Source organism: Cynoglossus semilaevis, chromosome 16, assembly GCF_000523025.1.
Source record: "Cynoglossus semilaevis isolate Cse_v1.0 chromosome 16, Cse_v1.0, whole genome shotgun sequence".
Taxonomy (NCBI): Eukaryota; Metazoa; Chordata; class Actinopteri; order Pleuronectiformes; family Cynoglossidae; genus Cynoglossus; species Cynoglossus semilaevis.
Window position 1 is genome coordinate 9,710,611 of NC_024322.1, and position 22,968 is coordinate 9,733,578.

Below are 22,968 nucleotides of genomic sequence, written 5' to 3' on the forward strand. Positions count from 1 at the left end.
AGGGTGGGAGTAGATTATGGAGAGGGTGGAGGGAATTATTTTTAGCAATCGTGAAATATTAATTATAAACTTATTATGGAAGATTAATGTAAAGTCTGAGTACTTAATGATAATGACTGTGTTCATTTATCTGATCAAAACCCTGCGAGGAATGTCTAATGCATTGTAATATTTGCTATATGCTGCAGATAGAACGGGGCCACGGAAAGGTTATGGAGGAAGGCTGTGTGGAAATGTGTCTATCCGTTACTGTCTTTGAGGATCACTAATTGGCTGCTCATATTGACCCTAGAAAACTGGGGTGCAACGACGTATTTTCAAGTCGGGGAGCTCTGGGCATAACGAGGGGCTTTACTAATAACCCAATTCATACAGCAAATGACTCCATAAGTCACTTGCCGTTTCACCAATATTTGCACACGAGGTTATGTAAGCTGTAGTAATGCACTTCTCTAATTAGCGCCGGCTGTTTTCATCCTGTGCTCCGAGGCTAGGGCAGCCGAGGTAGAAGCGCTTTTGCCAGAGCCTGCAGTGAAGTCTGTGCCTTCAGAGGTGCCATCAAAACAAGTGACAAGACACAGTGGGCTGCAAGGGCACAACACAAAAGGCTGTCTGACATGGAATAGGTAATCCTTGAAAAATCCTTGAAGACACCGTGTCTTTTTATGTCATGGACTGTGTGGGGCAGAGGAGACACAAAAGAACAGGAGGGAAAAACACATGAGAGGAAGGAGAGTGGAGTCAGCTTGTTGTGGTAGTATGTGGGCGAGGTTGCAGGGGCATGGAAAACATTGCTAGAGAAATCCAACAGCAGGGAGTCCAAGAACATGACCCCTGACCTCCCTGGAGAGCCATCATAGGCAATGCGTGTAATCCCCTCTGGATGCAAAAGTAGCCACGGCAGCTTCTCAGGGAATAAAGACCAACTCTGGCATACAGTCTTTACGGTTCCTGCCACGGAAGGTCAACATCGACAAACAGCCACGTCATTTCCAAAATACCATTGTTTATCAGTAAATAATGTCATATTTTAGATGGTTAATAGATTTCCTTTAAAACAGTATCTTCTATAACTGGGATTTCCAAAGTGTGTGCGTGTACACGAACAGCCATCGTACACAGTGAAGACTCAAATCTATCAACTCAGCATTCAGTATTTAAGTCTTTTAAAAAATGAAGTCTTGGCTTTCCACTTTGTCATGTTGGAAAGGTGTGTTTTATCATAAGAACTACAATCAGACAACAGTGACCAGTGAAGTCAATATGTCTCTAATCTAATCATAAACCTAAATAGATACAAGTTCAAACTTGTCCTTGTGTTTCCACAAACCGAAAACTAGTTCACATGGATCACCAAGGTTTAGTTTTTTTATAGCACGTTAGTGTCCTGCACCACTTCCTATTTATAAATGTCCACTAAAAGCATTTCCCCAGCACAGCTGCTCAAACACATGCCGCTGTTCATAAATGATTATTGATTAAAAGCTGTTAGAAACAACTTCTCCCCTCATTCAGTTAACAGCCACTTCATTAGGTCCACCTGTTCTACATCAAGTACAATCAGCCGCTCACACGAGCGCTGAAGTTCTCAAAGCGGGACAGAAGACCCCGTCATGTCAAAGCCGGCAGGATTGAAAGCTCTACACGGATCGGTTGGAGTGCTTGAGAAACCTGCTGAGATACTGGGATTTTCACACACCACCACATTAGGGCTTAGAGGGGGAATTATCAGAAAATGTCCAGTGAGCTGCATAAACTCACTTGCCACTACATTAGGTATTATGTGTACCTAATAAAGTGGCCAGTGAGCCCATCTGCTTTGAGGTTGGACGTGTTGTGAATTCAGAGACGGCCCCAGTTGAAATGATTTACCGTTGCCTTTCTATCATCCTGAAGTCTGACCATTCTCCTCTGACCTCTGGCAGCAACAGAGAATTGTCCAGATGAATGCCGCTCACTAGATATTTCTTTTTCCATTATCTGCAAAACCTAGACGTGGCTGTGCAAATGTTTTACAATATATTTTTGGGGGTGGGGGGAGGGGGTATACGTGGGGGAATCACAGTAGCTCAGCAGTTTCTGCAACACTCAGAACAGCCTGTCTGGCACCAGCAACTGTGCCATATTCAAAGTCACTTAAATCACCCTCCCCCACACACACCTGCACCGCCTTTAAACAGCATTCTGCTCTTAAACTAAGAGATGCATACATCTCTCTGATAAGTCTTCACACAGTGTGTGCATTACCACAGTGGTGTGTGAGGTGTAAATAAGTCATTATGCGCTTGTTTACCCTGCAGATTACATAGTGTGTCTTCACCTTGCAGACGGCTTGCTTCATGTGCCTCAGTGAGCGACTACAACACTCTTACCTCATCTGGCCTGACAGATGACATATCCCCTAACATCAGCAGTCGGCCACACCGGAGTGATATTAAACTGGGCTCTCTGTTGTTTTTCCATTTGACCTTCAGCAGACTTCCTATTGTTTTTTAATAAGTGTCTCCTTCTACGTAGAGCTCCTCTCAGGCACCGGAGGACGGGGAGGAGGGGTCGGGGGTGGGGTTCTAAATCACTGTCTTTTTTGTTTACTTCCATCTCACCTTAGTTTGGATATTTCTCAACATTACACACAACACAACTTTTTGTATTATTATTACCAATAATCACTAATTTACTATTTCCAGATTGTATGAAATCGATGAATTAACTTATATGAATTCATCTAAAGTTTTGACTCCTCATCTTCAGTACATGAACCAAACTGGATCAGAATCCTTCCTAGCTCCTGTAGTGCCCCCTGTCGGTAACTTGAATCGTTACAATGAATTTGTTGCATCAGTGACGGGCAAATAAGCAGAACAACTCTTCTATTTTTAAGAGACAATATTAATGACAGGTTTAAAATATCAGATTAGAGTAGACAATTACAATACACATTAAGATTACTGTTGTGTGTATTTAATTGTCAATACTGATGACATGTCACGATGATGTGACAAAATAATAATAATAATAAATGAATCGCTGATGAATACTGTGAACAATAATCACATTAAGTACAGGGTTCAAACCTAAAACTGATTTGATTTTTTGGACTATTTTTGTGTAATTCTTATGAATTAATAGATGGTTAGTTTAAAGTCTTGTCTTTGTTTGTCTCGTGTTTAAAAATGTTGTGATACTGTGAAAGTGTTTTGAGGGTTATGTTTGTACAACCTGTAGCCCATCACATGGCCGAGATAAAAACATGCAATTTTACCAGTAACCTCAAGGTGTCAGTAGTACCCCAGGAAAGGAACGAATTATTTTCCTTCTTTAGTATTCCTTTGTTGTTGCTGTGTTTCATCAGGATATATTGGCGGTGCAGAAAATAATCTAATAATTTACTGCAAGGAATCAAATATACATCTCTATATATAGATATACAGGTATATAATCAAATATATATTATGACCTAGAGCTCAGTATGAAAGCTTTTGTCGAAACCTGGGAATTTTTATTTGACTGCTGACCTGGTGAATCACAACATGTCCTCTGTTGGAGCTGATTTTTCTTTTAAGTCTGTAAGACAGTGCAGCAGCAGAACCTGGGAGAAATATCAATTTGATTCCAGATTGTTGCTGCAATTTGAATACACAACGTTAGGGTTCAGGAAAAAAACACGTGACGCGGCTGTACATTTTCTGATATTTATATATTTGAGAAACACCGCGGAGAGATGGATTTAATGATATACCCTTCAGTTCAGTGCAGTTCTCCACTTAATCACTGCGAGGCTTGTTTGTGGAAACATGAAGGCTGTGTCAGTCAGCTATTTACAGTCTTCCCAACTCCTGCTCAGGGCTGATGGGAGCAAGATAAAGTCTTGACATGTTCAACGAGGTCAATTGCAGCGCCAGCGTCTATGCTGCTACATACAAAGGAGGTCTCCTTAGCCCTCTTAATTAAATAGTACATCCACCTTATCGCAGTTCCTCATGCTGACAAGACTCTCGGGCGAGCAGGAGACGTCTTTTCTTTGGCTGACAGATCAAATGCTAATGGATAAACAAACAAGCAACAATCATCATGCCAGTGTGGCATGAACACCTGTGCCTCCGCTCTCAGAGGATAATCTGCTGCAGCCAGAGCTCTGCAGGCTTTATCTTTGACTGCGATGACTCAAGAGCTGAGGTAATTACCTTGGTCACACAGGTCACCGTGGAACATAATGGAAAAGAAACTCAGGCAGGAACTGAACTTACGGACATTTAACCAAGCGGGGGCAAGGACAGTGAGTGAAACGGCGAGAGAACACGGACAACGACGCCTTTTGTGACTGTGTCACATCAGTCAGTTAATGAATTTCTGTCAACGCTCACATGTCTCTCTGCGTGTGTGTGTGTGTGTGTGTTTGTGCGTTTGTATATGTGGTCTGTTCTGTCAGCTTCCTTGTTGGAGTAATTCTTTGGAAATTAATTTGTGGCTTACATTGACCTTTGCTTTGATTGTTGTGCCTCGATACTTTGTTTCCCCGTCTGCACAAAAACAGGTTGTTACCAAATTCCCCACAGAGAGGAGGGAAAAAAGTCAGAGATTGTAAATGTGAGGCAACTGCTTTATTTAGCAGTGTGCCTTTAACTCACAGGGGGATTGGGTGCAATGTTGATTGTTCACAACCAGAGCATTAAAAAAATGGAGGCCTCTATGATGTTGCCACGGTAACCCACATTGTGCCTTTAATGACAGGCTCTGCTCACATCTTGTTGGTGATCATTTGCAGTCATGACAGTATTCAATTTGCACCACACTGATTCTCTGAATTAAATAACTTATGGGGCTGCATGCGATTTTCTCACTTAATATGCATTTTCTAATGGGAAACATTTGGTGTCACTCAGCTGTTTACACGCGTTAATTAGCTGGTAATGTGTATGTTTTCATGCATGTTGTGTCACGATGCCTCACTGTACACCAAAGGATCTTGGACACATCTGCATACATGTAGCAACACGTGTTGCCGTGATCATTCCACTGACCACCAGCCCCTTCCCCCTGTGAGTTCAGTTATAGAAAGGCAGGGCAGGAGCCGTGACTGAGGCGGCGTAAACAGCATGGGTATTTCCATCACGTTTATCAAACCATCCGCCATCCAAACAATTATGGAGCTGCTTTCATTTTCAGCTCACATTTGTATGGCCCCAGGCAGCAGGAGTGATACCTGGTGGCGGGCGGTTTTTAGATAGTTGTACGTCAGCGACGTATTAATGTCTCTGCTCCATTTTGTGAAATGTTATTCCTCCTAATAGACCGGGCTTCTCGCTGTCATTCATAATCAATATTTCATCGGGATATGCATACGAATAGGAACATATGCCAGCATCCTCATTTAGTCTGAATCTCTCCGTATATGATGACAGCCGGCTGATGCCGGATACTTAATTGAAAATTCAAAGGATGAGAGGATAATAACTGGTGCGTGCTTGCACGTGCAAAAATTTGAGGATCTGCAGTCAGCGTTACAACTGGAAGTCTTCCTAAAATAGACGCACGTGTAACACATTCCCACTTTATTCAGCCTGCAACCATTAACTATCCAAAACAACAAAGCCCGTCCAGAGACAAGTTTTTGTTCCCACTGAAAACAGCCACTAAAAAAATGAGGTGTTAGTTTTTTACTGACAAATCAATGCTTCAACCATGTCAGGGTCGTGGCACGGAGCCAGTCCCAGAAGTAACAGACGAGGGCGGGGTTGTCACACTATTGAACATGGATACATCTAAAAAATGAACTGCAAAACTTTAAACTAGTGATTATCAACTGCTGGTCTGCGGGCCAAATCCAGCCCGCTGAACTGTCTAATCCGGCCGCAACTAGATTCCAAAATAAATATCAAATATTTAAATGTGATTTTTATTTCATTTTATCTGAGTGTCCTGCCCCCAAAGATGTCTGTCCAGAAGAAATACTGTCCCTCCGACAAATACAGTGGGTGACCCCTGCTTTAAACTTTGTGTCTGAGTTTGTACAGAGGCAAGTGAAGGCCGACCCCTGCTTTAAACTGAGTTTGTACAGAGGCAAGTGAAGGCTCGGGGAGAGGCCTTCAGTGAGCAGGTTGACTGAGATCTTATCAAGACTAAAATGAATTTCCTCTAAAGGTTTTTTTTTTTTTTTTTTTCTTTTTTAAAGGGTCATAGCTCATTAGCCTGCAGGACTACTTGACAAAACACTGAGTGCAGGGAAGCTTAGAATTTAAGTATGTCACCATCATTAGGTAAAAAGATTTAGAAGACTTAGAATATTCTGTGCACGATAGGAAAGGCTGCAGACTGCTGTGGGATGTGTGTGTGTGTGGGGGTGTGTGAAGGAAACTACCATCGTAAACAGAGCCACAGGCGCCAAGGATTATGTTAGAAAACAAATGTCAGCCAAAACAGTCTTCTCCTACAGCAGACATGATCCCACGATTGAACACTGGTCCAACAGACAGGTGCTGTTTGTCTTGTAGCAAAGTTGAAGTTTGACTTGGAGTTTGAAAAAAAAATAAAATTTCAAAGATGCAGAAGGACAGTCGGACTGTGGCGAGGATGAGGTCTTACATTATAAGACAGAAAAAAAAAAAAAAAACCAACAACTTTATTTTATTCACCTGGTTTCTCTACATAACCACTATTTCAGTCTAAAACACTTCTGCAAGTGGTGTTTCCTTCCTTCAGAGAATTCTTTCTTTCTGTAATTCTGGGGAATGTGTTTGACACCAGGTCAGAGCCCTGCTTCTTTGCCTCATCTAAGAACTTAAATAGTTTTGGGAAGAGAAAAAAAAAAACCAGATCAATCTAAATCAAAACCTGTGACAGGACTTTATTTATATGTAAATCGGTTTATATTCCAAGGTTGGGTTTAAATCTGATGTTTGCTCTACTTTTACAATTGTGCATTTTTAAGGGTTAGAAAACCAGATGAAAAATAATAATAATAAAAAAAATCACAGCTGAACACCTGAGAGATGTGTCACAACACAGTGAAGTTATTAAAAGCTTAGTCTTTTTAAAACTATAATAAATGTCTTGGAACTTTATGACTTACGCTTTTCGCAAGATAACATTTTTCCAAGAAACAATCTTTCACATGAAAAAAAACCAAACACGTGTCGACATGCAGACAGAGTCCGCGCTCGCCTCTTCTACCTGCAGTCTGGAACTAACTCCCATTAAAACTGACAGACGATTAATGATGAGTAAAAGCAGACAAAGATGACCACAAACAGATAGAATCCTTTCAAAGAATGATTTAAAAAAATCCTTTAAAAACAGCTGTTTTTAGTTGGCTGATAATTAAAAAGTGTAATTAAAAGAAAAAGGCTAGTGTCTGTCCAAACCCTGCGTCCTGTACTTTAGTTAATAAATCTAGTTTTGGAGTTGGCTTTTTGCTGCCGCCGCCTCCTGCAACCCCCCTTCAGTAAGATGCATTACAAGGATTCACCTGGGTCCACGGTCTGTGGTACTGTGGCCTCAATACACCATTACTCGAGAGGAAGAGAAAAAAAAAAAAAAAGGGTTAGTGGTTCAGCGAAGTATCCGGAAATAGTGCAGTTAACTTGGTTTCGTAAAAAACATGGTTTATTTTGTTTTTTTTATGTTTTATTTTTTTTCTACCTGTAAATGTTTGAATATTCCAGAGATTGTTTCAGGGTTTAATTATATGAAGACTTCGAAGTACAAATGGTATAATTACTACATTTAAGAGAGAAGAGATTATGGGGGAAGCAGAGGGGGACGCACAGGCCAAAAAGGAGTGAGAACAGGCAATACATTAAAAAGGAGGGGGGACGGGGACAGAGACAAAGACACAGAGGAGGACAGAGTTAGACAGATAGATATCACTTATTTTTAATGAACCTGTATTTATTACGGGAATCATTACAAAATACAATACTACACAGAAGTCACGAGAATTTTCCCATCAGCACATTACTAAAGTTTAGAAGTCCTGAGAAGAAACAGAGAGAGAGAGAGAGAGAGAGAGAGAGAGAGAGAGAGTAATTCATGTTCAAAACAGTCAATAAATTTAATAATGGCCAAATTAAATGTAAATGTGCTTCTTCAGAACTCTGAATATGACCAACTTTGATGTTTTTTCTCTTTTGCCTTGGTGTTTGTGCGAGGAGAGTTTTGTTTTGTCATATTGAGAGAGTGTTTGTTTCCTCTGGCCCAGGAAACAGAGAAGCATTAAAAAGAAAAAAAACAACAACAAAAAAAACAGCTGGTGCAAGCACAGCTGATAGCAGCGTGCTCACACTGATTAAATTACAATCGATTTCTGCGAAATGTCAGGAAATGCTAGGATGTAGTGTCATTTAATGTGTGTCAGACGAGGGCTGAAGGTAAGGATCTGTGTTATCACTCATATGTCACAGAATGTGGAGAGGGAGGGGGCGGCTCCGTGAGTTTAATTGGCGTTAGTAACACTTGTAGTGTGGAGTGCAGCCCGAGTCTCCTAGGCGATGCGCAGTCAATGCAAGTCAAGAGAAGCCCTCCAAAGGCTTTGAAGAGAGCCAGGTTTATTTACTTATTTGGATGAACGCAGGCTGTTTTTGTTTTATTTTTTTAAGAAGGCTGAGAAGAGTCTGCAGTGACGGGAGTCATGCAATTGGAAGGATATAAAAAGAGAAAACAATAAGTTGAATACACACAGATCAGAATCAGTCAGCACTATGACTCCCCTGAGAAAAAGAAAGCCTTAGCAGATAAAAGCTGATTTTGTTGACTAATAAAACAGAGCCGGTGATCAATATCACTGTAAATTGCCTTTGTTGGGAAAGACACCAGCAGAAGTGAATAAATATAATCATGCAAAATAGCTTCAATAGGTCTATTGGTTTATAGAACCTACTCACACATGGCCATTACTGCATAGGCAGAGAAACAGTAGAGCAGACGCCACGGAGCGTTGATCAAACGCCCGCTGAGCAAATACAAACTCAGACGATCGGCGGAAAAACAGAGACAACACAAATCCTGGTTGACAAAAACCATAAATACCAATAAGGCCGGTAATTGACCGGGAGGGAACGACCGGTCCCGTTTGACCCGAGCGTTTCTAAGGATGCAATGACATCAGAAGATTATTCTTCTGAATTACCTAGATGGTGTTTTAGTGAAAAAGCCATTAATCAAAATCACCCAATAGTTCTACAGTAAAAAAAAAAAAAGAAAAAAAATCCACAACCTTCCCGTGACAGCGCAGAGATTTCTAGCAAAGCTATAAAGCAGTGTCATGAATGACTGGCCCCACTCCAAAGCCATTAATGATGTTATGATTGAACTCTCATTCACAGAATAACCCAAGACGTTCAAAATGTCACATCACGTTTGTCAGCAACAGATTATTCCGACAGCCCAAGGGCAGGACGTCCAGACGCGCCCTTGGTTCTGTTCATTAACATCTGACTTTTAAGAGAAAAAAAAAAACGACGGTAGCAGTGGCACAAATATGGATAATTTTAGTCGTACACAACCATCTCACGGCAGGACCATTACTCACCATCAGACGGAGCAACGACCATTTCTAAGAGCTGCATTAAAACACTCATTCTGAACATGATGTACAACACTCCCTTCGCTGAAGAGTAATGATGATCTTTGTTTCCCCCGTGTTTATTTTCAGGACTTTTGTGTCACATCATTTTCACAATGATAACTTACTCTGCATGTAAATGCGCTTCATTCACGTGAAATGATTCTGTCCTGGGGAGATCTGTGAAATTCCCACACGGGCCGTGATAGATAAATTAAGAGGAATAGAGGCAGGAGTTGTCTGAAGCAACAGATGATTTATTCTCACATTTCCTCCTTTGTTTTTAACTACATCTCTGCGAGGGGTAGGTTTGGCTGTTGGGAAGGGCAGACATTCTTCATATTCAGAGCTGGCTGGTGAATTCATCACACACTTATTCAGAGGAATATCTGATGAGAATGATCCACATCATTTGAACGGTATGGCTTGTTATTTATAAACAACTGCACAGTTTACATTATTCACAATTCCCAAAAGCTGCATGAGAAATGAACCAGATGCTGAGAGTGGATGAGATTTGCATTATATCGTTTTTCCAAGGAGATGCATTGCCATTATGTTGGTTTGCCTCCACTGAAATAGCCAATTACCTTCTTGCACTGTGCTGCCACTTGCTCTTAGTTCTTGGCTGGTGTTGAGTGAGGACAGCCAGGAGTTTCGGGATCAGTGTGCCATCACATCCTTGTCGGAGAAATAGTTGCTGCATGCTGACAAATTAATTACTGTATTATTTCCATGCTGAAATATGAGGTGATCAAACCATTTGTGGCACGGAGCAGGAGAGTGCTCCCAAGCAAAAAAAAAAAAAAAAAATTGGCCAGAAAAAGGGAAGGGGGAAAAAGCTGATATCATATTACAGCTTTTCAGGAAGGCTATAAAAAGGGACTGTGCGTGTGAGAGAATGTGTCATGGAGTCGGGGCCAGTGGAACAAAGGCTGGCTCAGAAGAGAGGGCGAGACTTCGGCACTCTATATTCAAAACTGCCTTAAGATAAAGTTCTTAAAGTGGCTGTCAGATGCTGCTCTGAAGTCAATAGTCAGACTCAAATATGAAGTCCTTCACTTCTCACTTTCATTTCCTTTAGCCTGAGAAAAAAAGAAAAGAAAAGCACAACACTGTCCTCAAAAGGCGATATTGCTCTTCCCACATGTCCTTTCCCCAAAAATAATTTAAAGATGACTCTGAATTCAGGTGTCAGATCAAACCCGCTGTCACTTCATTAAAGCATATGCCAACATCTTCCTCCAGCTGCATTATTACCACACAGAGCCGTCTTCATAACATACAATTTCCTCGCCTCACGCTCTTTTGACCCCGCGATGCCTTTCCATCAAGGTCAAAGTAAAATGCTCATAGGAATGGAAGAATGGAAGGGGGGAAATAAAACAAAAGGAATCAGAACTGGACCAAATCTCTCTTCTCATGAAATGCAGAAAAAAAAAGGATCACGTATGACAGAATGGATTGGAAAAAAGAGGATGACGAGAGCACATGCAATCAATTCACCCTTTGGTGCAAGAGGCAAACCTCCAAAGAAAACTCCTCATAAACATTCAATTTGTACCAGGATTCCCAAAATGTGTTCTCATTTATTGCACCTATGGTGCAGATCTGGTGAATCGCTGTAGAAACATGGCATCCAATCACAAACAGGAAGTAGGTTTGCTGCTGCTGCTGCTCCGCCCGCCGCTCTTGGATTTTTACCACTCTGGCGACCCCATCCGTTTCAATTCAGTTGAGGTAGATAATGCATTAAATTAATTTAATACTAATTAATGTGGATTTGGGATTAATCAGTCACGTAATTTCCTGTTTTTTTTTTCTTTATACGAGCAGGGATGTTCACGGAGCCGTTTGAACGTCTGGTTTGAACCACATGCTGAATGGTTGTTTCATATTCTGCACCAAGGGCTGGAGAAAATGAGGGATCAAGGGAATGTGAATGCTCCCTCATCTCATCTAAGCTGGAGTGAAACCTCACTTTGGCTGCCATTCTCATACACATATGGAGTTTCTTTTTTTTTTTAGGAAGGGAACGAGTGAAGAGAAATGCATTTGGTTTCACGAACTAAATGAAATCCTGCCCAGGGTTTGATGATAACGTTTCAGGGCTTGAAGAGCCACATATATTTTGTCAGTGAGGCTTTTAGTAGATGCCCAGAAAGCCTGTTTTTTGTTTTGTTTTTTTTTTTTTTTTGGTCAGCACTAAAATTTTTCAGTTGCACAGGTAATAGCCTAATTATCAGGCTTATATTCCGAGTGCCGGTGTTTATTAGTATGTTTATTTATTTATTTAAGCTACGGGCAGTGTCTTTGTTGCAATCCGAATACACCGAGAAATGAGAATGAATTGAGCAGGAGGTATTACATCTGCGGGCTGCTGCCGGTTTGAAATGAGGAAGCAGCTCTCTGTTTGAGTTAGACTATCTCTGTTTTTTATTTATCTTTGCTTAGGCTGTACATAAAAACACACACAAACCACAAATGATCTTGCTTCAGATGTTTGGCAGAACAGTCCCGCCACAAAAGGACAATTTTCAAAATGTAATTGATGAACGTTTCGTTTCACTGTGACAAATTCCACAGAGTGCAGAGTCCAGATTGGCCAGAAGTCCGACTGTCAAAGCTGGATCTCGATGCACTCGCAGCTCTGGGGTCAATATTGCAAACAGAGTTCTGTGTCCAACACAAACAATTTTGATTCGAGTGCTCCCGCCGATCCAAACATTTACTTATCCAAATATACTCACATTTAGTGCCTAAAACGACAAAGAAGGTTGTTGGTCATTAGGCGGCGAGAGGACGCAGTAAAAGAGTGTTCCCAGTGACTGATGACTGTGCTTTAAGCCCTTTGTTGGTCAACTAGTTTCTAATAGTGTGCAAGTGCTCCCATACAGTCCACTAAACGCTCATACAAATTAATATTCCAATCAACGTCAGGACCTTTTAGACCTGTAATAAGCATAGCTGAACTGGTATCAGCTCCGAGTTTCCCTGACTTTAATTGTGGCCTATTATTATAATTTTGGGGCAAATGCAGAGGCCACTGAATCGTTTTAAATTGACCTTTACATTTTTCTATTATTCACAGCGTTCTGCTATACACTGTCTGAGGTTTAGTATAGAACAGGAGGAATGGAGATCTGAGAGGAAGTGCAGCACAGCTTACAGAGCTCCAGTCTGGTGTGATTTAAAACTGTAGGAAAAGATGAGCTGGTGCTCAGAGATGAAAGGGCATCTATTGTACATGAATAAATACTTCCAACGCCACGGAGGCTTTTAGAGAGAACTCATCAGTCTTATCATTTCAGTCTTATTTCCAGAAGATGATTTGTAAGAGAGAGAGAGAGAGAGAGACAGAAAGAGTGAGAGAGAGAGAAACATCATGGAAACACAGGCAATTAGATCCACAACTAAGCAACAGCTGAAAGTTGATGATTTCCCAAAGGGTCGGGCTAATACACCAAAACACCATGGCACCTTGTCATGTGTATCTTTAAACAAATCACATTCAATTTGTTCAGATGTCACTCTTGCATGACGTGACACCATTTACAGAGTTTCAGGTGAAACCAGAAACATATCATTCAGGACTCCATCCACTGGATGATCCTGTCACTGAGATTGATGGTTATGGAATTAAAAAAAACAGAGCAGAAACATCTTGACTGCATATGGTTATATTAAATCCAGAGAAAGCAGAGGACAGGGCCCAAAGAGAGGCATCGTAGCATTTTTAAGGAAATGGGGAGTGGTTTTAGAGTACCCGAGGGTGGCGCAAGGCACGTACACAGACGGCATTACAGTCAACAAATACTTTAAAACGTGTAGATTCATGTCAACATCAACATTAGACGTAAAGGTAATGATGAGTCAAGAGAGGATTGCAGAAATACTCCTTGTATTGACTGCAGTGTTTGCAGGTTACACTGCAGTTTGTACAGAGAGCAGAGAGCAGGTGGAGAACAGCTTCAAGTTGCTGAGATTATCACTGTGAGTGACCAGGATGGACAGGATGACAAATGAGCATATCAGAGGAACAGCTAAGGTTGAGCAGTGAAAAGAACTAAGATTAAAATTAATTCCAAAGGGAGACTGTGTTACTTTTGGACCTTTACAAACTGTGACCTTCACACTTTGTCAGTGTCTGTTTGTGTGATTCCTACCTCCACAGGAGCTCCTGCTCTTTGTTGGATAATCGGGCTGTCACACGGCTCCTTGCCTCAGATTCTCTTCTGTCCTGTTGATAAAAAAAATAAATCACACAAACAGCATTTAGACCATTTGGATTTCTGCCTTCAAGGCAATGTTTGGACCATTAAAAAAAACAAACAAAAACTATGTATCAAGTAAAATCACATCATTCACAAATACCAACATGTACTGCATTCTAAATTGTGTAAAGTGACAAACCAACCTGTGTGGTTGATGATAAACTTCATCTGTAGGAAATATCACATTAAATCAACAAACACTTGAGTTAGTAGAGATAACATCAGCTCCACTACAGTGTCAAACAAACCACAACAAACTGCCTGTGGAAATCACAGTCTTTGTAAGCTCAGAGAGCTAGTAGGCTAATGCTAATGTCAGCTGCTGAGCAAACTTGCTATTAAAAACTTGGTTGATGGTAAAAACACAAAGATCCTTCTCACCTTCCACCTGTTGACTGTGACCTGTGACCTGGTGTGACTGTCAGTGTGGATCACTGCACATGGTGTTCCGCTGCTCCTTCATCAACTCCCTGCTAGCAGGCCTCGTGCATTTTAGGCAGTGCTGCCCTCTGTGGTGTGGAGCTCTTACTGCACCTTTATTCAGCTTCAACTTGAATGCCACAAAAAGGAAAGTATTTTAAAAGTAAAAAGGAAAGATTTTGACTTGCAAGGTCAAAAAGGAAAAGAGAGAGTCTCTACAGAAATGTCTTGAATGTGATGACAAGAGACTTTGGGAAAGTTGGTGTAACAGTAGAGGAAGCAAGAAAAGAGGGTGACAGATCTAAAAAGTATTGTAGATGGCCTGGCCATGGGAAGAAGTTTCCTTTCTAGGATTGGCAAGATATTGTATTATATGTTCTGATTGAGTCACCATTTGACAAGATATAGTTGACAGAAGACTATAAGTTGTACTAAAATTTATACGTAACCCGATTCCTGATTTTTTTAACACATGCAGACATTAGGATTGAGATTTAAATTCCGTAGGGTGTCATTGACGTTTAACATGTGCGTTAATTCACAAAATATTCATTTAGCCCACAAACAGAGTGGAAGCTGAGGTGGGAGCTGCTGCCACCCTGTGCTACTCAGAATAAAGGGTAATTAAGTGGGTACTTCATTACTTGTACATAAACTGAAGTATGTAGCATTTAAGAAAAAAGGAAATACCGTATGTTCCAAATCTTTTTCCACAGGCGGTGCAGACAGTCATGTGATCAGGGCCAGAGGCCACGCCCTCGGTATCTGCATGCAGAATCCTGTTGATGTTGTTCGACTAACGTGACTTTAAGGTCAAAATATGAAGCCACCGTGTCTGACGTAAGTAGTTCATACAAACAAATGTTCTCATCATGAGGTTAAGCCGCCTGGGCTGCTCTGATGTTTACTCAAATTTCACAGCATTATGGGTAACCTACTTTTGCTCATCCAAAGGGAGAGGGTAGCTGGCAGCTGCTTTCCAGACTTTTGTGCCAGCGGACTGATCTATCTCTGGGTGCCATGGTGGGTGAATAAGGATATTCTCTACAATGCTTTATTCATGTTGACAGTGCCTCCCATTAAAGCAGGGCATCAAGGTTGCATGGAAACAGCTTACCATATGTACCCTTACCGGAATAAAGCTATAACATCCAAATAATCTTTCTATTATTACCTCCCGGTGTGTGAGATAATCTCCACAGCTGCAGTCGGAGTCTCGCAGTCGACCTGAAACCTGAAGGTTCTGTTGCTGTTATATTACTTTGCTGATTTCTGTTAAAAAAAAAAACGAAAAAAAAAAAAAACTTGGCAGTTGCAAATCTTTATTGAATGAGCTCCGTAGTCTGATGAGGCTGTGACTTATCCATACCTGGCAACAAACATAGAGAGTATGTGTCGTAGCTTTCAGTCAAATCTTTAGATGCAACAACAATAAATAAACAGGTACATACAATTACACAATAATATATAAAAACAAATCACATCTGGAGAACGTTCTTGTCTTCACATTATGAACAGTGGACGGTCAAACAATTTAGGAATAACCTCACCTGAAAATATTCATATTTATTTACATAAATGTGAAAAAAATAAATCTGATGACATGGTACAGGTTAACTGAAACTTAAATCAACCATTTGGAAAGGTGCTCAAGGCTTGATCTCACAGTAGGACGGAGAGTACCGTCAGTGTTTGTGTGCACACAGATTTAGACGTTAGATGTCGGCAACAAACTCCCTCCCAGAAAAATTGAGAACAGTCTACATGTGGGTCACAGTCTGGGTTTTTAACTTACACTTTTTAATTGCTTTGGGAATTGTGGTTTCTTATTCCAGCAGTTTTAGATATTTTTATTTAAAAATAATCTTCTGGACATAGATCTGGACTGCAGGCCAAGCAGCGAAGCACAGGATTTTCAAAGAGTAACACTTGGTAGTTTAAAGAGAAAAAAAACCCACCTGAACTTGTCTGCTTGAAAAAGTCATTAATGGACTTTGTCAGCGAGATGGAAAGAGCAGCATTATTTATCATCACATATATGTCTGCACCCAGTGCATTCTGGGAGCAGGGAAATTATTTTCTTGTAAGATGTTTAACTGACATTATTATCACTTTTGATTTCTTAACATTCTTTAGTCTTTTTTCACTTTAGCTCCATTGTATTGAGAGAATAGCATGCATTTATACATTTTTAATTTTTAAAAACGTTATAATTAAAAACACAAAACACTTGGTGTCAAAATTCTGGTTAAAATGGTTATATGACAAACTTTGTGTCCTTCAGTACAGACAATAACATAATCGGTACCAGGCTGATTGTCTACACAGGTACATGGTCAAAAAGCTCCCAGTTTATGCAGCACTCTTTTTTTTTTTTTTTGCCAACATTTAACCCTGTTTCACACAAACAAATCTGTACAGAGAATGAAGCTGTGTGGCACTTCTTTCTATTACACACATTTGACACTAGACTGGCACTGCTGTCTGGGGCAATTAATGTTTCACTGTCTTGCCTAAGGGGTGGTTGGAGTCAGGTTAGGATTGCAGACTGCAAGAACTGGATGTTCAACCACACGATTTCTGATAAGTTGGTGAGCGCCTCCTTCCTCCTGCTCTGCAGAAACACTTCATAATTATTTGCATTCTGTTCTCAGCCTGGAAACTCTAATCATTCCAAAGGTGTAAACTGACTGACCCTACAGGTGGTAATATGGCAGTAAGATGGATGTCATTTGAACTAACTGTACCCACCTACACAGTACTCCAGCAAATTTTAATCAGCCAAAATACCCAGAAGCACCTGCGTTGGTGGACCCTCTGGTGAATTAAAGCTTTAATGTCAGCTGAACATCTGCAAAGCATCGACACTTTAAATGGCACTGAAATCAGTTTATCATCTCCAAAGAATCCATCCTTCACCTCCTGTTTTGTTTTTTGTTTTTTCTTACACATTTGTCACAAATGCCATGTTTTTTTGTTTGTTTTTTTTTTTGGGGAGAGGTGATTTTCAAGCCACAGAGCGCTTCTGAGTACACAAAGAGAATTTTTGTACTCTCACAAGTGAGGATGAAAAAACCATCAGAGTAAACAAACGTGCGTTGTGACGACTTCAGCTCAAATGTTTGCCTCAGGTAAACAACGAATCCAAATAGATAGAAATCAGTGGCTCGTGTGTAGAAGACCCCTCAGCGGGCGCCGGTTTACTGCAGTATTTTCTGCAGCGACGGCTCCACATTAGAATAAATGTTGAACAGATCACCTGTCTGTGGAAGATTTGTGCCATTTTCACTGTCACTGTTACCTTCACAGTGTTTAACAGCTGAGCAGTGTGGAGGACTGTGAAAAAGCCTACGTGACACTTAACGGACAATCCCGTTCAATGTCTGCCACTTAAATCAGACAGACAGCTTTGCACTTCACCAAACTGCATTGATTCAATAAAGTGTCTATTGTCTATCTATCCGGTTCTCCCTCTTTTCCTCCATCTTTCTCACCTGTAAAATTTCTCTTTTGCCACGGCAGACAAAGCACTTAGAGGGTGATGCCTTTTAGTCTCAGAACTTGGGTGGATATGACAGAGTGCATTAGCTTCTCCACTTTATGCAGATACTGGCCCACTTTGTCACTAAAAAGGCATGTGCTGGACTATTTTTGCCCAATTCAAAGTAGAGAAAGTGTGTCATGACCCACTAACACAAAGCAAAAAAACCTGTGTGAAGTCCTGCCGGTTTGTTCCCTCACGGATGCTGCATCCTTTCTTTGCATTAAATATTAACCATGATTGACAGATTGGCATTCATTTGAACTCCCCTCCAGGGATGGAGCCATTAGTAACACCTTTTAAACAAGCCCTAGAAATAAAAAGGACTTTGTACTCCTATTCTTTTTGGCAGAAAAAGTCAGTTTAAAAAAAGAGAGAAAAAAAAAAAGAAATGTTAATTCCAGTGGGTATGAATGAAAACTAATGCAGTTAACTGTGTCATATACAGTATAAATGGGGACAAAACAATGTCGGAGGCACAGTGTTTGTCACGCTCGTCCAGACTGCCCTGTCAAGTCTGTCTGCGGTCACAAAGGGAGAATAAATTGACTTCATTTGCTTCAGCACATGCATATTATTAGAACGCTACTTTGAATCCAAATTAAGAAAAATCATTACCGAATCAGGAAAGATGGCATTTGCAATTCATTTTCACTTCACTGCACTTCATAGACATTTTTAACAACACATTATTGAATTTGGTTATTATCATCATTCAGATGGTTCCCAGTGTGTCTGCAGGACGCTTCCTCAAAATGTGTCCTTTGATTGGTCCACGTAGTTTTGTCACACTTAGTTTTGTCACTGGTTATTTTCCAGGCAGTCATCCGTGTACAAGGACATAGTGCTGCATAGTGAGAAGACCAAGTGCACTGTGATTCATCATCACTGAGTAACACCATGCTCGTTATTTTTTTTTAAAAAATTTTAAAGCCGAAATTTAGGTGAGATATTTACCGGTAAAATATTACCTCTGTTGTGAGCTTTTAATTTGCTGTCCATAACCCACGGAGGGAACGATTCATCCTCTAAAACGATTGGCCTCGTGTTTACACGGAAAGTAACCGTTCTTATTTGTTTGACGGACAATATGCATGCTGTCAGCTTATACACAATAACGGCTGCTGCTAAAGGTCATTTCTAATTTTGACAAGGCCTCGTCTTCTGGGTTTTCTTTTACAAATAAAAAAAACAAAATACCAGTATTATAACCATAGACTGCACATAAAAAATGGATGCAGCCATCTTGTAGCAGGCAGCGGTTGCAAAGAGAAGTCATCAAAGACGACTAGAAATACTCTACTCGTTTTGGAAGTGAGGCTGCTTTGGGCAAAAGTAACTCTTATTGGGTCGTGATAAAAACCTAAAAAAAAGATGCTCTGTTTTTGGAGCGTTTTGTTTGTGTTTTTTCATGTCTTTTAGTAGAGTAAGCGGTAAACATTGCATGGCTTTTCTGTTGGCTGCGAGGCTCAGACTTGGCTGATAGCCAGCTGTACTCTGTATGGGGTAGTAGGCAAACAACTTTTACTTTTTTGTTTTACTCTGGAAACTCAAATTAATCAAACTAAGTTGAAATGGTCATGAAATATTACCAGGTCTCCAGCTGTTAACTATGAACTGAGGCCATATCTATGTGCCGATGAAAACAAGTGTCTCCTTTTCACCAAGTCAACATTTTCCCTGACGATCATATGGACTCAGTGTGACCAATATGAGGACGTTGTCTTTTGCCTTGGTCCTCTGGTTATTGCCAAACATAATGGTGCAATAAGTGTCTCATCTATTAGTAGCTGATATCAAAACATTACGCCAGGTTCCTGTTCAGTGATCCAAGTAGTAGCTTCACACACACACACTGTCTGTCTTTGTACGTTATCATTCATTTGCCCTCCAAGTTACTGAGCAGGAGTCTGGTCAGTATGAAGCAGTTTGCAATATTAAATTTAGATCCGTGCAATGTTTTCGCAATGACAAAAATTATACCTGCAATATTCTGGACAACAACCATTTAGTGGTGTTTTAATTTACTGTGTAATATTTAGTCCAGGACCAGCTGGACCGCCAATCATTTACAAGTATTTCTGTTTTTGACTCTGATTCTAAATGAGGTTGTGAGCTTCAAAATGTACACGTTCTGTTAAAGGACACTTAAACGTAGTGTTGAAAACATGATGTTCAACTCTTTAGGAAAATGTTTTTCATGGCTTTCCAAATAGTTTGACCTATGGTTCATCCTTCTAGATACTGCTCCAGGACCTTTGAGTAGTTTTCCCTCTATGCTGATGACTATTTGCATTATAGTATATACTATAAGTGTGATATATATATGGATGGATGGATGGATGATAGATAGAACTTTATTAATCCCTCGGGAGTTCCCTTTGGGAAATCCTTACTTTAATTATTAACTATTGAATTAACACTGCTTTTATTGAATAATCAATGGTGGTTGTAATATTTGTTTTGTTTAGTTTTTTCATTTTATTGCACTGAATGTAGTGTTGCTGCAACACTGTGTTTCGTACATGAAAAGCAAACATGCTAATGTATTCAGAAGAAGGTCTCTTTTTTTCTATTTTCTATTTTCTGCCTTGAAGGCTTTTGTGCTGCGTTCAATGTCGTCTATGGTTAAAATGAAAAGAAGACAATCTCAGGATTGTTTGTTTGCTGCGTTTGAGAGTCGTTTCCTCACCAACAGTTTTCAGCCAAGTGGAACCATCGCCCATAATAGTCGGTGGAGGTGGAAGACAAGCTCTTAATCGTCTGTGTTATTGAATTATTGAATTAAAAGCTTAAGTACACAGGGTGAGCATGTCAATTTTTCACAACTGAATGGTACACTGCTTGTTGCATTTTCATCTGAATAGATCATTTGTGTATGTAAAATGCAGAAGAATGGCGGCGTTACACAGATCACTTTCATTGTCTGTAATTCCCTTTCAAAATGACTGTAATCATTCTGAGACAACGTCACGTTCATCAAACGTTACATGCTTCCTACGACGACACGGCGCTTTTCATGTCACCAGTCCCGTAGTTTACTGCTAATTAACAAAGGCAAATGCAGCGGTGGAGATTTTGTGCGATAATGGCAGGAGAGGAAGTTTTAACCTGCTTTATATGCTAACATGACAAAGTGTTAAAAACTGAAGGGATAAACGCTGCGGCAAATCGTTCAGTCCCTTTCTACTTGACATTCTGCTCACCTGTCTTCATCCCTCCATGTTCTGAAATCCCTGGGACTGATACAGATAAAATGATGTGATGTTTCTGTCTGTATTTCAATGGAATGAGTTGCTGTGACCCACGCAATCTCCCTCTCAAAGAGTATTTCAACTTATGCAAATGAGCTCATCAGAGCTGCCTGCTGAGATGAGACATCTAGGTCTGGAATTGTGTCAATAACAGCACCAAAACAAATGCAAATCAAAATCCAAATTAATGTGTTTTCCCTGAGGAGGAACAGAGTCGTACTTATAGTCAGCACTCAGTAGGTGACAGGATCCTGTTATCCACACCTCAAGAATAACAAAGCGCTCTAAAACTGCTCGCTGAGCCAGTGTGCAAAAAGTCATTGTTGTCAGATGAAGCAAATAAACAAAAAAAAAAAAAGTCTAAAAAAAAAGATTATGAGTGATTGTCATCAGGATAAAAATAAGAACATAATTTCTTTAGAATCTTATCCAAACAGAAGATAAAACACATTTTATCATATATCTACATATATGTATATCTATTCATATATGTATATATATAGGGCAGTCAATTCAATGTATGTGCTGTCCACATACTCTGGGGAAAAAAGTTTTTGAAGAACCGTGAGTTCAAAATATCATCTGAACGCCCAGCATGTGTTTGTGGAGTCTTCAACTTCAGGTCTGACACTCAGCTGGCTTCAGACCAGACCTCAGGACAGAGAGTAAGTCCACGGCTGACAAGCAGATTGAGACAACTGTCGAGAAGATCGTGAGGAACTGCAGCAGAAAATGAGATTAAAAATATCTATTTCATCTTAAATGTCAGCCCTAGTAAATATATAAAATATACCGGGTATGTTTTAAATGTAAAAAGGTTCATTTCTGGAAAAGTTGGTACGATCCTAATAAAATGCAATTAAACTAAAATCGGAGCGTTATCAGTCCCCGCACGTCTTCGGAATGAAACCGATCTGGACTGCAGGCCGGTCAGTCAATCACACGCCTCAGCTAATAACTCTATTTCCTTCATACAATAATTGTAATACAGTAAGGCTGATTGATGGTGATGTTTTTTTCATATACAATCCTGACAGAACCTCTCGTATTTCCTGTGCTACTCTTTTACATTTTCTGTTGTTGTCTGGCTAACATTCATTTCTATATTTGTACAAAACCCATTTTAAATTAATGCAATAAAAAAAGTCATTATTGGGAAGTGTACCAACTTTTCTGTCAACAGGTTGCTGTTATCGTAGGCATGAAATGGATTTACTGTGGTCACGGCAAATCCAAAGCTTCTTGAATGACTAAGTATTAAGAATTTTTCAGGTACAAAAATGTGCCAGTAGATGAATCACAGAGCTTTAAGCCGTGGCCTTGAGTGACTGTATTTCCCTATTATGCAGAGTAAAAACTGCAGGAAAAGTGTTTGTGTAATTCCGTGGACCAAAATGAGATGATGGACTTTTTCAACACACCTCTCCCACGCCACACAATAAATGCTGATGTGCGCCGACCTTGAAATTCTCTGCCGGAGATGCAGTATTTTGTATTTGTTTTCTAATTCTCTCTGTGTTTTATTTACTTGTGATAACATTCAATGTACTATTTGTTCAGTCCTTTGCCGCCGCAATGACCCACTTTCCCCCAAAGGCATCATTAAAATTTCATTTTATCTAATCAAAGGAGAAAGAATCCTTAGCAAAACGTCTTGGCTTGTAACTGCTAGTTGCCACTGAATGTTGGAGTTTTTTTTTTCTCATTTTTGTTAGATTCATATCTGGTAATTTGTCAGACACATTCATATTCAAATAAAGCTATAATCACAAGGAGACGTTAAAGTGACAGCAGCTCTGATGACTTTGAATTTCAGAGCGGGGGAGCCAAGGCAAGAGCAGGATTTCCATCTCCACTGTATGATGGATGATTATCGGACAATATGAGCAATGAGCAGAGGAAGTCAACTCATCTCCCGGT

The 22,968-nt window shown here is 40.2% G+C and overlaps 1 protein-coding gene across 1 annotated transcript in view; it reads right to left on the reverse strand.

The window, feature by feature from the left end:
- Positions 1-14,876, reverse strand: part of slitrk5b (SLIT and NTRK-like family, member 5b) — a 26,938-nt gene extending 12,062 nt beyond the window's left edge. Inside the window, exons 1-2 of the mRNA XM_008328541.3 lie at positions 14,215-14,876; positions 13,726-13,799 (exon numbers count right to left, since the gene is read on the reverse strand). The gene's annotated coding sequence lies outside the window, so the exon portion shown is untranslated. The remainder of the gene's footprint in view (positions 1-13,725; positions 13,800-14,214) is intronic.
- Between the last annotated feature and the right edge of the window lie 8,092 nt (positions 14,877-22,968).